This window comes from Dendrobates tinctorius, unplaced genomic scaffold (assembly GCF_039654945.1).
Source record: "Dendrobates tinctorius isolate UK_male_01 unplaced genomic scaffold, ASM3965494v1 ptg000201l, whole genome shotgun sequence".
Lineage (NCBI taxonomy): Eukaryota > Metazoa > Chordata > Amphibia > Anura > Dendrobatidae > Dendrobates > Dendrobates tinctorius.
In genome coordinates, this window is record NW_027361868.1 from 809,469 (window position 1) to 826,408 (window position 16,940).

A 16,940-nucleotide genomic window follows, 5' to 3' on the forward strand; every position below is an offset into this window, starting at 1 on the left:
ATGTCTCCTATGTGTCTGTTCAATAGTCTTTTATCTCTCCTACCTATTCATTTTTTCAGCTGTGACTAATTTTCAAGTTTTATTTTCCAGACTGCATTTGGAGGGCCGATTAAACAGAAAAAAAAAAAGAAAAAGGAACTCGCTGCCCCAGATTTTGGCTATGGCTGTGGGAATAGATCTCCTATGCAGTTGATTTTCCTGTAAGCTCACATGTCTACCAGTGCTTTCTAAAGAGATAAAATCAGACATCTGACTCCAGAGTATCCTGAGAGCTGATGGGTTTTGCAGCCACAATTTTCAGACTTAGTCTTTTTTTATATATATTTTTAACATTTAGGGAAGGTTTTCTGTTTTGTTATTTTTAGTTAGATTACTCTACCAATGTCACAGTTGGATGAATATACAAGCTTACATAAAGGGGTATTCTGTCCTAATTTCCTATTGGCAATCCATCGACTCAGAAATGGGAAGCTAGCGTAAAATCTTCCATTGGAAGACTGGTCTCAGGAGCATTCTTGTTTTTTGACCTTTCACTCTACCATTTGGGAATCCGATATTCACACCTGGGGTTGCATCCATGGAAAAGCTGCTGGCCGATGGAGCAAGTTAAGGGAAAATAAAATAAATGTACTGGGTCAGAACCAGAGAGGGACAATAGAAAATTATAGCAAGAAAAGTAGTCTAGGGAAGTTGGGTCAAAGTTTAAGAAGTACGGTAAATAGCTGCAGTCAACAGAGAGGTCAGACAGTGAAGGGGTAATCCAAACAAGCAGGGCCAGAAACATAGAAAATTCATCTTCCTGGTAGTAATGCATACTATAAATGGTAATGGCCAAAGGATTACTGTACTTTAAAGAGAGCGTTGTCTGTGACCATAGGCAGCCAAACTCAGTCTCTGATTGGTCCGTTGACCTTGTCCATAACCGTAGGCAGCCAAACTCAGTCTCTGATTGGTCCGTTGACCTTGTCAATGACCATAGGCAGCCAAACTCTGTCTCTGATTGGTCCGTTGACCTTGTCCATGACCATAGGCAGCCAAACTCAGTCTCTGATTGGTCTGTTGACCTTGTCCATGACCATAGGCAGCCAAAGTCTGTCTCTAATTGGTCCATTGACTGATCCTACTGCTCTGCCAGCTAACAAGCCATCGTTCAAATATTTCTGCCAATCATCATGGTTGGATAGAAAGCATACCGCGAAGCATCAGAGAAGACACTGCCAGGACTGCAATCATCAGTGAGGAAACAGGGACGCCAATATACCTATAGGAAGAAGAAAGTTTTTTTATCACTATGCTGGATCCGATTTTCATCCATTTTTGGTCCATGATATATTCAGTGTGGTCTCCATTTTTCTTGGACAACACATAGCGTGGTATCCATTTTTTTTTAATGGAGCCATTCAATGGTATAAGTTCAATCCGCAAATTGGATCAAAAACATGTGGGTCTTGTATTGCTTCTTATATTTGGGTCTTAGGTCTTATATTTTTTTTGTTTATCGGTCCCACCTCATATAATGGACATATTCTATCAATTAAAAACAGAGATAGAAGACATGTATGAAACCTAAGAACAAAAGCAAATAAAATAGAGCGTCTCGAGCCTTATCTCCCCAGACGTCTCTTGTTGGGAGCTATCAGAAGGTCCCCAAACACATTAAATATTTTTGCTGATACATCCAAAATTAACAGGTTTGGTAGAAATACATCTAATATATATATGGCCACCATCAATCTAAGAAGCTATAATAAAACCTAAGTTTGTGCATTTTAATTTTTTTAGGTGAATTATAAACGATAAAAAAATAAACTTTCAATCATCTAATTAAGTTTGAAAACATTTCTCTCAGCATATTCTTATCTGATTCTCTGGTCCAATGTCAACACGCCGAGAAGAAAAGAGACTGGAACGGAAATGGGTGGAGAGGAATGGCAGGGCTTAAAAAGAAAATAATAAAATGAAAATGATGGAATAATCCAGAGACCAAATATCAGCCGATAACAAGTTTACAAGTGTGAGGCTCGGTAAACAGAACACGCGGCATCGGAATCGGCAATTTCTTTGAAGTTATGGGAGGCGAAGTCATCAAAAATCCCCTTTTTGCCTTCGTTAAGGAGCTACAAAGCAATTAGGATCTGTTGCCAAAAGTTTTTATTGGTTACCTATTATAATATGGAAAAGAGAAGGAAAAATTACACAACCAAGTTTTTTTTTTTAATATAGCTAGAATATACAGTGGGTACGGAAAGTATTCAGACACCTTTACATTTTTCACTCTTTGTTTCATTGCAGCCATTTGATAAATTCAAACAAGTTCATTTTTTTTCTCATTAATGTACACTCTGCTCCCCATCTTGACTGAAAAAAAACAGAAATGTAGAAATTTTTGCAAATTTATTGCAAAAATAAAAACTGAAATTTCCCATGGTCATAAGTATTCAGACCCTTTGCTCAGACACTCATATTTAAGTCATATGCTGTCCATTTCCTTGTGATCCTCCTTGAGATGGTTCTACTCCTTCATTGGAGTCCAGCTGTGTTTAATTAAACTGATAGGACTTGATTTGTAAAGGCGCACACCTGTCTATATAAGACCTCACAGCTCACAGTGCATGTCAGACCAAATGAGAATCATGAGGTCAAAGGAACTGGCCAAGGAGCTCAGAGACAGAATTGTGGCAAGGCACACATCTGGCCAAGGTTACAAAGGAATTTCTGCAGCACTCAAGGTTCCTAAGAGCAAAGTGGCCTCCCTAATCCTTAAATGGAAGAAGCTTGGGACCACCAGAAGTCTTCCTAGACCTGGCCGTCCAGCCAAACTGAGCAATCGTAGGAGAAGAGCCTTGGTGAGAGAGGTAAAGAAGAACCCCAAGATCACTGTGGCTGAGCTCCACAGACACAGTAGTTAGATGAGAGAAAGTTCCACAAAGTCACCTATCACTGCAGCCCTCCACCAGTCGGGCCTTTATGGCAGAGTGACCCGACAGAAGCCTCTCCTCAGTGGCAGACATATGAAAGCCCGCATAGAGTTTGCTAAAAAACACATGAAGGACTCCCAGATTATGATAAATAAGATTCTCTCCGGTCTGATGAGATGAAGATAGAACTGCTCATCACCTGCCCAATACAATCCCAACAATGAAACATGGTGGTGGCAGCATCATGCTATGGCTTTTTTTTTTCAGCTGCAGGGACAGGAAGACTGGTTGCAATTGAAGGAAACCTGAATGCGGCCAAGTACATAGATATCCTGGATGAAAACCTCTTCCAGACTGCTCTGGACCTCGAACTTGGCCGAAGGTTCACCTTCCAATAAGACAATGACCCTAAGTACACAGTTAAAATAACAAAGGAGTGGCTTCAGAACAACTCTGTGACCATTCTTGACTCAATACTGTGCAAAGGGTCTGAATACTTATGACCATGTGATATTTCAGCTTTTCTATTTTAATAAATTTGCAAAAATGTCTATATTTCTGTTTTTTTTCAGTCAAGATGGGGTGCAAAGTGTACATTAAGGAGAAAAAAAATGATCTTGTTTGAATCTTTACCAAATGGCTGCAATGAAACAAAGAGTGAAAAATTTAAAGGGTTCTGAACTTCTGAATACTTTGCGTACCCACTGTATTCTGCAGCACTTATAGTCATTGTGACCAATGTCCCCATTTGGGGCTCACAATCTGAATTCCCTCTCAGTATGTCTTTGGGGTGTGGAAGGAAAGTAGAGAATGCAAGGGGAAACCGACACAAACATGGGGAGAACATACAAACTCCTTGAAGGTGTTGTTCTTAGTAGGATTTGAACTCAACCCCAGTGTACCAAAGCGAACATGTTGCCCCTTCTATACATTCCACCCCCCTTGGGGCCAGAGTAACACATTTTAATTAAATTATTTTAAATAATCACTGTAATTTCAATAAACTTGTCATAAATCCATAGTAAAAACAAACATAATAAACTTTATCTGTTTAATCTGTTTCTTTCTCCACTGATGAGCCATTTCTTCCCCTTATTCTGCCTCCTGAACTAATTTACTCTAAAAAAAAGCTCAAATTCATCTTGGTCACAACAGGAAAATCTGGCAGCGCAGTGAGGCATCAGGTTATGCCCCCTATGAGTGACCAAACAGCCACACATGCAGATGGTACTGCAACTTCTAGCAAATGTATTTCACTTTAGTGTTGGATCCACAGCTACACTGCTCAATACTGCTGTATAATGTCCTCTATGCTGCTGCCGCTACTGCTTCTGACCATATTCTTCATGTAGACAGTAGAACAGGAATCCCTCATAGCTGTGTGCGACAGAAATTATAGCTGCTAGTCTACACTCATTAGGCCAAAGACAACTAAAAATTTCAGATAGAGTCTGCAAAGGAGAAAACCTCTGATACATGGAGATTCAACACATATACCATAATAGCCAGGAAAAGTGTTATTCCTCATCCACACACATGACAGCTTATACTGAAAAATTACTTGAAATGACAGACACTCTTTAAGGAGAATTTATTTGGAAGCCAGATTTTCAAACACAAGTTTCTAGATGGTGATCCCACTTCTCAGGCACCTTAACTAGTAGTCATAAAGTGTCTAAATACAGGGTTTTTCACTCCAGAGGACTCATCATATTCATATATTATAGTCCATTGATTGTAACACTAGATGTGTAATGCCCTATTTTACCTGCGGAGGCACTGTAGGGAAAAGAAAGATATGATACCAGGTTCTTCTGCAGATTACAACTGCTAATTATACTCCTCTACAGCAGTACCCAAACAGTAGACCCTTCTAACAAAAAAAGAGAGTGGACAGCCCCTTTAATTCCTTGATATAGCGTCAGGTTTATCTCCAAGTACATTACCATTGATCCTAATAATTCATTTGCTATTTTTATCCATTTTCCTACATTGTCAGTCACAATTTTCCTTACAATAGTCTGGTTCTGGGCAACAGCGAAGACGATAAAAATAGTTCATCTTCATATTAAATGTACATTGGGGTAATAAAAAATTCAGTGCATATTCTGGAAAGGTTCACTTCTGTCTGCGATAATCCAGCTATGGATGATGTTTTCCAGAAGCAATGAACTTCTCTTTTTATATAGGCGTTCCTGTCCCTGGTGTAAGAAAAGATTTAACCAAATGCCAAATGATAAGGGCTAGGAGAACGATTTCCTCTGGTTCCCTATTTATAGACACGGTCATTGCTTCAAGGATTAAAGCTTTCTAAGATCCCATCATAAGAAGGATTACATAACATATTGAGTGAGGTTAGTGTAATGTAATGGACCAGTTTTGATGGGTGTCTCATTAAATGGATCATCCAGAACAATGATATTGATGACTTTGTCTTAGGATTTGGCTCCTGGAAGAACATAGTGTTCGGAGCTGATACAGCACTTTAGGTGCACTGTGTACAGCGTCGGACTGGCCCACTGGGACACCGAAGAATTCTCCGGTGGACCCCAGACCAGGACGTAGATGGGACCCGCTGGTTTCAACTGAATGTGCATCCTCAGACAATCACACACAGCATTCCTTGCTGTAAGTAAGAAAAAAGCAACAGTTCATATAAATAAGAGGGAACTTAATAAATACTGTTTTTGATAAAAAAAAGGGTAAAATCTATTATACCAGCGACAAGGTGAACCCAATCAGGATGGTCCTAACCTCTAGTATTAAAACCAGGGCCATATTTGCCACTAGGCACCCGCAGGCACGTGCCTAGGGCGGGACGGGGGGGTGGAACCTGGACAAAGTTTTTTTTTTTATAATAGAAGTTTGGGTCGGATCCTCCCCTCCGCTCCCTTCTCCTCCCCTCCCCTCTTCTCTCCTCCCATTCCCTCTTGAAGACATCATACTCACCTCCTCGGCTCCAGCGGTGCCTGCAGCTCCGATGGTCTCCAGCGCCGGCATTCTTCCTGTATTTGTGAGCGGTCACATGATACCGCTCCTTACAGTAATGAATATGGACGCCACTCCTCTCCCAAAGGCGTGGCGTCCATATTCATGACCTTAATGAGCGGTATCACGTGACCGCTCACGCACACAGGAAGAATGCCGGCGCCTGGAGTGGTAAACGTGATTACATGCAGGAAGCGTGAGGTGAGCCCAGCTATGCATACAGGGAGGGGGAGATGAGTATGAGCCCGGGGGAGGGGGAGATGAGTATGAGCCCGAGGGTGGGGGAGATGAGTATGAGCGGGGGGGGATGAGTATGAGCCCTGAGGGGGAGATGAGTATGAACCCGGGGGGATGTGTATGAGCCGGGGGGAGAGATAAGCTTGAGCCCCGGGGGGAAGATGAGTGCGCGGGGGGGGTGATGGGAGATGAGTATGAGCCCAGGGGGAGATGAGTATGAGTGGGGGGGAGATGAGTATGAGCCCAGAGGGGAGGGAGGTGGGGAGATGAGTATGAGCCTGGGGGGAGATGAGAATGAGCCCAGCGGGGAGGGAGGGGGAGATGAGAATGAGCCCAGCGCTGGGGGGAGATGGGTGCACTGAGGAGATGAGATGGGTGCACTGGGGAGATGGCTGCACTGAGGAGATGGCTGCACTGGGGAGATGGATGCAATGAGAAGATGGCTGCACTAGGGAGATGGGTGCACTAGGGAGATGGGTGCACTGAAGAGATGGCTGCACTGAAGAGATGGCTGCACTAGGGAGATGGATGCACAGGGGAAACGGGTGCACTGAGAATATGGCTGCACGGGGGAGATGGCTGCACTAGGGAGATGGGTACACTGAGGAGATGGCTGCACGGGGGAGATGGGTGCACTGAGGAGATGGTTGCACTAGGGAGATGGGTGCACAGAGGAGATAGGTGCACTAGGGAGATGGGTGCACTCCTGGGTCAAAATGGCATCGGACTCCGGACAGCAGGCAACAATCATCAAGGTCATCAGGTTCCAGAGCTATGATGGTGATGGGTAGGATCCGGGCATCCGGCAAACCAGGGTACAGGCAAGGAGGCACAACAGATATCCAGGCATGGTGCTTGTTAGGGAACTCGCCGAGGTTCAAGGCAGGATACCAGGCAGGGTGTGTGCTAGGGGCACACCAGGGCCCAGTGCAAGGTGCAAGGCAGGGTGCGTGTGTAGGGGACACGCCAGGGTTCAAAGCAAGGTGTATGTGTAGGGGACACGCCAGGGTTCAAAGTTCAACAAACAACACAGGGTGCGTGTGTAGAGACACGCCAAGGCACAAGGTACATGGCAGAGTCCTGCGCGTGCAGAGAGACACGCCAGGGTCAGGGTTCAAGGCAGAGTCCTGCACGTGTGGGTCGCCCTCCCAGGGCCATGGGGTACTCGGTACCGGGCCGGTGTCAGCGGGATGTGTCACAGCAGCGGTGACCCGGTCCGTGGCCCTGGGCGCCCAAGTAATGGGGGAATTTGAATGGTGGAATGTAGTTAATGGAATAGTTCGTGACGCTACCTGTGATGTTCTGCAAGTGAGATGTTAAGCCGACACTGCCTGCAGATCCTCTGGGACTGGTGGTGTGTTGCAGCCAAGATGGTGAAGCTCCCCACAGGTGGAGCTGTAGTCCCAGGGCAGTGTAGATGTAGGGGTAGCTGAGAGGTGCAGGGAGTGTAGAAGCTGGTACACAGATGTAGCGGTACCAGGTGTGTTGGCGCAAGAGTGAATGGAGAACACCAGGGCTTGTAGTTCCAATGCTTTACTCACAGTCTGTAGTACACACACGTGCCTGCCTCCGTACCGTGTCCTCCGGGCCAGAGGCTCGATCAACCTCCAGGTCAGATGGAGTGCTCCCTTCCAACGCTCCGCCAACATATACCTTTCTGGACGTCTCCTCTTATAGCGCCTTTAAGTGTGAAGATCTCCTAGTACTGAAGTTCTTCCTGACAGATGTTCCCAAGAACTCTATTTGTACGGCAGACAGCTGTAGCCTGCTTCGGGGACTCCTTACTCCTGAATCCCGGCTCACTATCAATGTTGCTGTTGTGCCCCCAAGTCTTAGATGGGAGTAGTGCATTTACAGCCCACTACTCCATCGGTGTCTGCTGCAGAACCATTAGTGCCCATACAACCTCGGGGACCGTGCCCCGGCCTTGCGCTTAGAACTTCTAGGCAGGGTTCTCTCCTAACCCACGTCCTCTGTTCCCTTTTACTCCTTTGTTCCGTACTAATCTCTCCTTCTCATGGAAGATCAGGTTTCTGTTCAATGTCTTTCTCCTTTCCTTTCCCGTGCCAGCAGACCCAGGTCACTGAAGTCTGCTGCAGCACCTCCTTCCTCCATCCCTCTCTCTCAGGGATCCTCTTTCCTCAATCCTCTCTGAGTGGCTTCCTCTCACAGACTGACCTACTGACTGACCTACTGAAATCCTAAACCTTCCCGCTCTTTTATGTATTCTAAACTCCACCCACCTCCCAGCACGTTTCGTGTTCCAAGCAGGGAGCCACCAAAGGTGCTCTGCTACACTCCAAGCAGGGAGCCGCAATGTGGCTTTGCTGAACTACTGTGTTGTGTGGAATGCGTGTTGGAGCGTGGTCAGGAGCCTCCAACTTACCTGGATGGTGTGGCACCACACCTCAGGAGGAGGTGCAGCACCTCTGTGGCGACCAAGCCTCATGGGCGCCACACGTGCAGAGAGACACGCCAGGGTCAGGTTCAAGGCAGAGTCCTGCACGTGCAGAGAGACACGCCAGGGTCAAGGTTCAAGGCAGAGTCCTGCGCTTGTAGAGAGACACGCCAGGGTCAGGGTTCAAGGCAGAGTCCTGCGAGTGCAGAGCGAAATGCCAGGGTCAGGGATAAAAGCAGAGTCCTGCGCGTGCAGAGGACACGTCAGGGACAGAGTACAGGCTAGGACCTGTGCGTGCGAGTGGGCACGACAGGGGACATGGCAAGGCTTGCGCGTACTTTTACAGAAGCAGGGGGAGGTATGCCACGGGGCAGGCGAGGGCCTGCGCGTGCTAAGAGAAGCACGGAGAGCACAGTGCAGAGACAGCATGGGTGCAAGGAAGCATAGAGAGCACGGCTGGGGCATTGGCTAGCTGGACAGGCTGCAGCACAAACAGGCAGGTAAGACTACAGTGAACCCGACTGGGGCATAGCAGGCGACGCAGCTGTCACTGACCGACGAGCACGGCTGAGGCACAAGCAGGCGGGAACGGCTAGGGCGGGCACGGCTGAGGCACAAGCAGAAGGCTAGGAAGGCCAGGCGCATGCAAAGGGCACACAAAGAAACAAGGCAAGGCAAAGCAAGAAACAAGGCAAGGCTAGGCGAGAAACAAGGCAAGACAGGGTACGGACCACGGAGCGGAACATAGGCAGAGACAGAGCCAGGTCAGAGCGAGAACAGAGCTAGCAGCGGAGTGTAGGCCGAAGCCCAGAGCCGGGTCAAGGGAACACCTTGAGACTAGCATGGAAATGTGCAAGAGAGCACCATAGGACAGAGTACGGAAAACTAGGCAGAGAAAAGAAACATGAGAAGCACTACAAGGCTCAGAATAGCAAAGACCAGACATGGCGAAACAGGCAAAGGCAAAGAACAGCGGAAGTCCTACAAGGCAAAGCAAGGCAAAGACAAACATGGCTCAAGAGACAACATGAGACATGGCACGAGACAGGAGGCAGAGTACAAGCACAGAGCGTGTGCAGAGACGCACGACAGGGCAGAGTGCAGGGGCACAGAATACAGAGAGTGACCGAGCATACCAAGCAGCCATGCAGGGAAGAAAAACGATACTCAGGCCACGACCATAGGAAGGGGCGGTCTGATATAGCACCATAGCACCTGCACTTCCGGGTGAGGATCAGGGAAGGACTTCCGGTTCAGCTCCTCCAGGATCATAGAGAGTGTAGCTAGATCAGACTGGGCAGAACCATAGAGAAGGTCACATGATCAGGGCTCCAGGAATACATAGTGGATTGCAGAATCAGACAGTGCTGGAACATAGGAAAGGTCACATGATCAGGGGGTCCAGGAATACATAGAGGATTGCAGAATCAGAGCAGAGACGGATGGTTACCTAGCAACGGCGTGCAGCGATGAGGTAAGGCGCGCGTGCACACTGCTCCAGGCATCTTGCAGCACGAGACATAACGGCATGAGAATTCAGTGCACGTGCACGCCGCTCCAGGAGTCATGCGGCATAACAGACATGGCGGGCATGACAGGCATAACGGACATGACAGGCATAACGGACATGACAATGGCTGCACTAGGGAGATGGGTGCACTAGGGAGATTGGTGCACTGAGGAGATGGCTGCACTGGGGAGATGGCTGCACTAGGGAGATGGCAGCACTGAGGAGATGGCTGCACTAGGGAGATGGGTGCACTGAGAAGATGGCTGCACTAGGGAGATGGGTGCTCTAGGGAGATTGGTGCACTGAGGAGATGGCTGCACTAGGGAGATGGGTGCACTGAGGAGATGGCTGCACTAGGGAGATGGGTGCCCTGAGGAGATGGCTGCACTAGGGAGATGACTGGACTAGGGAGATGACTGCACTGGGGAGATGGCTGCACTGGGGAGATGGCTGCACTAGGGAGATGGGTGCACTGAGGAGATGGGTGCACTAGGGAGATGGGTGCATTGAGGAGATGGCTGCACTAGGGAGATGGGTACACTGAGGAGATGGCTGCACTAGGGAGATCGCTGCACTGAGGAGATGGCTGAACTGAGGGGATGGGTACACTGAGGAGATGGCTGCACTGGGGAGATGGGTACACTGAAGAGATGGCTGCACTGAGGAGATGGCTGCACTAGGGAGATGGTTGCACTGAGGAGATGGCTGCACTAGGGAGATGGGTACACTGAGGAGATGGCTGCACTAGGGAGATGGCTGCACTATGGAGATGGCTGCACTGAGGAGATGGCTGCACTAGGGAGATTGGTGGACTGAGGAGATGGCTGCACTAGGGAGATGGGTGCACTGAGGAGTTGGCTGCACTAGGGAGATGGCTGCACTAGGGAGATGGCTGCACTAGGGAGATGGCTGCACTAGGGAGATGGGTGCACTTGGGAGATGGCTGCACTAGGGAGATGGGTGCACTGAGGAGATGGCTGCACTAGGGAGATGGTTGCACTGAGAAGATGGCTGCACTAGGGAGATGGCTGCACTGGGGAGATGGCTGCACTGGGGAGATGGCTGCACTGAGTAGATGGCTGTACTTGGGAGATGTCTGCACTGAGGGGATGGGTGCACTGGGGAGATGGGTGCACTGAGGAGACGGCTGCACTGAGGAGACGGCTGCACTGGGGAGATGGCTGCACTGGGGAGACGGCTGCACTGGGGAGACGGCTGCACTGGGGAGATGGCAGCACTGGGGATACGGTTGCACTGGGGAAACGGGTGCACTGGGGAGACGGGTGCACTAGGGAGGCAGGTGCACTGAGGAGGCGGCTGCACTGGGGAAATGGGTGCACTGGGGAGATGGCTGCACTGAGGAGATGGCTGCACTGAGGAGATGGCTGCACTGAGGAGATGGCTGCACTTGGGAGATGGGTGCACTGAGGAGACGGCTGCACTGGGGAGATGGCTGCACTGGGGAGACGGCTGCACTGGGGAGACAGCTGCACTGGGGAGACGGCAGCACTGGGGATACGGTTGCACTGGGGAAACGGGTGCACTGGGGAGATGGGTGCACTAGGGAGGCAGGTGCACTGAGGAGACGGCTGCACTGGGGAAATGGGTGCACTGGGGAGATGGCTGCACTAGGGAGATGGGTACACTGAGGAGATGGCTGCACTGGGGAGATGGCTGCACTGGGGAGATGGCTGCACTGAGGAGATGGCTGCACTGAGGAGATGGCTGCACTTGGGAGATGGGTGCACTGAGGAGACGGCTGCACTGAGGAGACGGCTGCACTGGGGAGATGGCTGCACTGGGGAGACGGCTGCACTGGGAAGATGGCTGCACTGGGAAGACGGCAGCACTGGGGATACGGTTGCACTGGGGAAACGGGTGCACTGGGGAGACGGGTGCACTAGGGAGATGGGTGCACTGGGGAGATGGCTGCACTGGATAGATCGGTGCACTCAGGAGATGGTTGCACTGGGGAGATGGCTGCACTGGGGAGATGGCTGCACTGGGGAGATGGGTGTTCTGAGGAGATGGCTGCACTGGGGAGATGGCTGCACTTGGGAGATGGCTGCACTAGGGAGATGGGTACACTGAGGAGATGGCTGCACTAGGGAGATGGCTGCACTGGGGAGATGGCTGCACTAGGGAGATGGCTGCACTGGGGAGATGGCTGCACTGGGGAGATGTTATTTTAGCTGTGTTCTTAGGGTCATTGTCTTGTTGGAAGGTGAACCTTCGGCAAAGTCTGAGGTCCAGAGCACTCTGTAAGGCTATGTGCCCACGCTAGCGTTTTTAAACGCTCAGGAAAAGGATCCCCTTCCCAGAAATCGCGCGTCTTTTTTCCCGCGCGATTCTTGCGCGTTTTTTGACATGCGTTTTTTGGGAACATTGGGGATGGCTAAAAACGCTCAGCTATGCGGAAAATAATGTGCATGCTGCGTTTTTTGCCGCTAAGCGATTCCTGAGCGGTTAAAAACGCATGCATTGGCACAAAAAGCCAAAAACGCATGCAAATGAATTAGAAGTATCTTGTATGCATTTCTGCAGCGTCTGAGCCGGCACAAACACTGCGGAAACGCTTACAAAAATGCAACGTGGGCACACAGCCTAAGAGGTTTTCATTTAGGATATCTCTGTACTTGGCCGCATTCATGTTTTCTTCAATTGCAACCAGTCGTCCTGTCCCTGCAGCTGAGAAACATCCCATAGCATGATGCTGCCACCAACATGTTTTACTGTTGGGATTGTATTGGGCAGGTGATGAGCAGTGCCTGGTTTTCTCCACACAAACCACTTAGAATTATCACCAAAAAGTTCAATCTTCGTCTCATCAGACCAGAGAATCTTATTTCTCATAGTCTGGGAGTCCTTCATGTGTTTTTATCAAACTCTATGTTGGCTTTCATATGTCTGGCACTAAGGAGGGTCTTCCGTTGGGCCACTCTGCCATAAAGGCCAGAATGGTGGCGGCTAGAGTTGAGCGACTTTTGGTTTTTTAGGGTCGCGTTTCGTTTCGTGAAACCCGACTTTTCCAAAAGTCGGGTTGAGCAAGATCGTCCGATTATAGGGAAAAGTCGGGGTCGTCCCGAAACACGAAACCCAATGTAAGTCAATGGGGAATAAAAGTCGGCAGTGAGAGGAGAACAGGAAACACACCTACAGTGCCCATTTGAATGCCAAAAGCATCAATTCTTCTTACTTAAGCTTGTCAACCTTAATTAACTTCATAATATAAGTTACGCACTGAAAAATGGGGGTTATTTGGCTAAAGTTGTGGGGGGGGGAGGGCTGGCTGCAGGTTTTCATGTGCCCTGGGCGAAAGAGCGCCCCTTTAACACATACCACAACTCATCATGCTCCGATACGGCAGATAAATAGCGGTATAGTACAATGAAAAATACCTCACTTTTTACATCTCATGACGAGGCCCATCTATTTCTCCATACAGAATCATTGGTCCCATATAATGTTTGAAACAGTATATGATGAGCTCCACATAATGCTACAGTATATGTTGGTCCCCATGGATGAAGCTCCACTGTCTTATGGGCCCAAATAATGCTCCAAACATAATGGGCCCCATTTCTAATGCTCTAGTGTATAATGGGCCCTGTAAATGCTGCTCCAGTGTCTGATGTCCACCTTTGGAATGTTCCAGTGTATGGTGGGCCCCATCTATCATTCTCCAGAGTATAGTGCTCCCCAAAAATTGCTGTCCCAACATTGAAAACAATGAAATAAGTCTCCTCGCTAGGGAATCCCTGTACTTGTCTGGACAGGTGCTGTAGCTTGCTTAACAGCTCGCCAGCCGTTCTCACGCCCAGCATGGATTGCACGTGATTGCACAAAGGTTAGAAAGGGTACCGTATCCCTGGATAACATGTATGGATAGCGTACACATTCAAAATATATGTCTCAGGAGGCAGGCTCAGATGGTGTCAGGCCCAGTATGGATTGCACGTGATTGCACAAAGGTTAGAAAGGGTACCGTATCCCCGGATAACATGTATGGATAGCGTACACATTCAAAATATATGTCTCAGGAGGCAGGCTCAGACGGTGTTAGGCCCAGTATGGATTGCACGTGATTGCACAAAGGTTAGAAAGGGTACCGTATCCCCGGATAACATGTATGGATAGCGTACACATTCAAAATATATGTCTCAGGAGGCAGGCTCAGACGGTGTTAGGCCCAGTATGGATTGCACGTGATTGCACAAAGGTTAGAAAGGGTACCGTATCCCCGGATAACATGTATGGATAGCGTACACATTCAAAATATATGTCTCAGGAGGCAGGCTCAGATGGTGTTAGGCCCAGAATGGATTGCACGTGATTGCACAAAGGTTAGAAAGGGTACCGTATCCCCGGATAACATGTATGGATAGCGTACACATTCAAAATATATGTCTCAGGAGGCAGGCTCAGACGGTGTTAGGCCCAGTATGGATTGCACGTGATTGCACAAAGGTTAGAAAGGGTACCGTATCCCCGGATAACATGTATGGATAGCGTACACATTCAAAATATATGTCTCAGGAGGCAGGCTCAGACGGTGTTAGGCCCAGTATGGATTGCACGTGATTGCACAAAGGTTAGAAAGGGTACCGTATCCCCGGATAACATGTATGGATAGCGTACACATTCAAAATATATGTCTCAGGAGGCAGGCTCAGACGGTGTTAGGCCCAGTATGGATTGCACGTGATTGCACAAAGGTTAGAAAGGGTACCGTATCCCCGGATAACATGTATGGATAGCGTACACATTCAAAATATATGTCTCAGGAGGCAGGCTCAGACGGTGTTAGGCCCAGTATGGATTGCACGTGATTGCACAAAGGTTAGAAAGGGTACCGTATCCCCGGATAACATGTATGGATAGCGTACACATTCAAAATATATGTCTCAGGAGGCAGGCTCAGACGGTGTTAGGCCCAGTATGGATTGCACGTGATTGCACAAAAGTTAGAAAGGGTACCGTATCCCCGGATAACATGTATGGATAGCGTACACATTCAAAATATATGTCTCAGGAGGCAGGCTCAGACGGTGTCAGGCACAGTATGGATTTGACGGCCCAGATTACACAGCGGAGGAGCAGGGAGAGGTAAAGATTGCAAATGCTGGGGCCCTGCCCAAGCAAGGGGGGCCCACTCGTGGGCGTCGGTACTGGCACTGGGCCCCTCATAGTACAGCGGTGTGTCTGACGGCGGGTGTGCACCACCACCGTCAGAGACACTTGATTGCACTATGAGGGACCCTGTGCCAGTGCCCGCGCCCAAGAGTCGGCCTACCCACCTGTCCAGGGCAACGGCACTCGCACGGTGTCGTGCGCTAGGTGGTGACCCCGGCCATGGGGGGGGGAGGCAGCACAGTTAGGGAGTTTTAGAAAGTGGCATATGTTGATGTTGGACATTCAGCTGATGCAAAAGGCGAAATAGGTGAAGTACCAGGAAGAGGTGGACCAAAGCAAGCCATTTTTCTGTCACCCTATGTGTCATCAGGGGAACGTGGGACAAAATCCTTGGAAACCCATGCGTGGTTCATTTTAATGAAGGTTAGATCATCCACATTTTGGGTTGACAGACGGGTCCTTTTTTCTGTCAGGATTGATCCAGCTGCACTGAAGACTCTTTCCGATAGCACACTTGCAGCTGGGCAAGCGAGCTCCTGTAAGGCATATTGGGCCAATTCAGGCCAGGTGTCCAGTTTAGCGGCCCAATAGTCAAAGGGGAATGACCTGTGTGGGAGAACATCGATATGGGAGGAAAAGTAGTTTGTAACCATAGTTGACAACTGCTGTCTCCTGTCACTTTCCATCGATGCAGTATTACCAGTTGTGTGAGCGGTATTTGAAAAATCAGTCCACAACATTGTCATGAAACCCCTGTCTCCAACGCCACTTCTGCTGTGTGCACCACGAACACCTCTGCCAAGCTGCCCCCGGCCCGTACGGCTCGTGTGAGAACCATCACCGCTGCTGTGTGCTGGGAATGCCTCAAGCAACCGATTTACCAGAGTTGCTTGTTTATTAGCCAATATTAGGTCAAGGTTCTCCTGTGGCATGATGTTTTGTAATTTGCCTTTATAGCGTGGATCCAGGATGCTGGCCAACCAGTAGTCGTCATCGTTCATCATTTTGGCAATGCGGGGGTCCCTTTTTAGGATCCGCAAGGCATAATCTGACATGTGGGCCAATGTTCCCTGTGTCAATGATGCACTGCGAGTGCTGGGTGGAGGAGCACTTTCTGGCAAATCCACATCCCTCCAGTCACGCACAAACCCTGTACCAGACCTTGCCACGCCAACATTTTCACTTGCCCCACGAGATGCATCCTCCTCCCCTAAGTAATCATCCCCATCATCCTCCTCCTCCTCTTCTTCCTCCACCTCGTCCAGGAGAGGTCCCTGAGCAGACAATGGCTGAATGTCATCAAGGATTCCCTCCTCCTCTTCCTCCTCATCAACATTGGCTGCAGAAGCCTGCTCCTTAAGGTGCGTCAAAGTTTGCATGAGCAGATGCATAAGTGGGATGCTCATGCTTAGGATGGCGTCGTCTGCGCTTACCAGCCGTGTGCATTCCTCAAAACACTGAAGGACTTTACAAAGGTCTTTCAGCTTCGACCACTGCACGCCTGTCAACTCCATGTCTGCTCTCAAAGTGCCAGGCCGTGTATCCTCCCACAAATGCATTATGGCCTGCCTCTGCTCGCACAGCCGCTCCACCATGTGCAGGGTGGAGTTCCACCTTGTTGCAATGTCGATAATGAGGCGGTGGTTGGGAAGGTGGAGCAATCGCTGCAGCTTCTGCATACGAACGGAGTGTACAGGCGACCGGCGGATGTGCGCGCACAGTCTTCGCACCTTCTGGAGCAGGGCTGTTAACTCCG

At 49.1% G+C, this 16,940-nt stretch overlaps 1 long non-coding RNA gene across 1 annotated transcript; it reads right to left on the reverse strand.

Annotated features, from left to right (window-relative positions):
- Positions 1 to 401: 401 nt before the first annotated feature.
- On the reverse strand, positions 402 to 9,739 carry LOC141056872 (uncharacterized). The gene is made up of 2 exons (XR_012221945.1): positions 9,678 to 9,739; positions 402 to 1,261 (listed from the first exon to the last, which is right to left on the reverse strand). It is a non-coding gene; the product is annotated as an uncharacterized lncRNA (long non-coding RNA).
- Between the last annotated feature and the right edge of the window lie 7,201 nt (positions 9,740 to 16,940).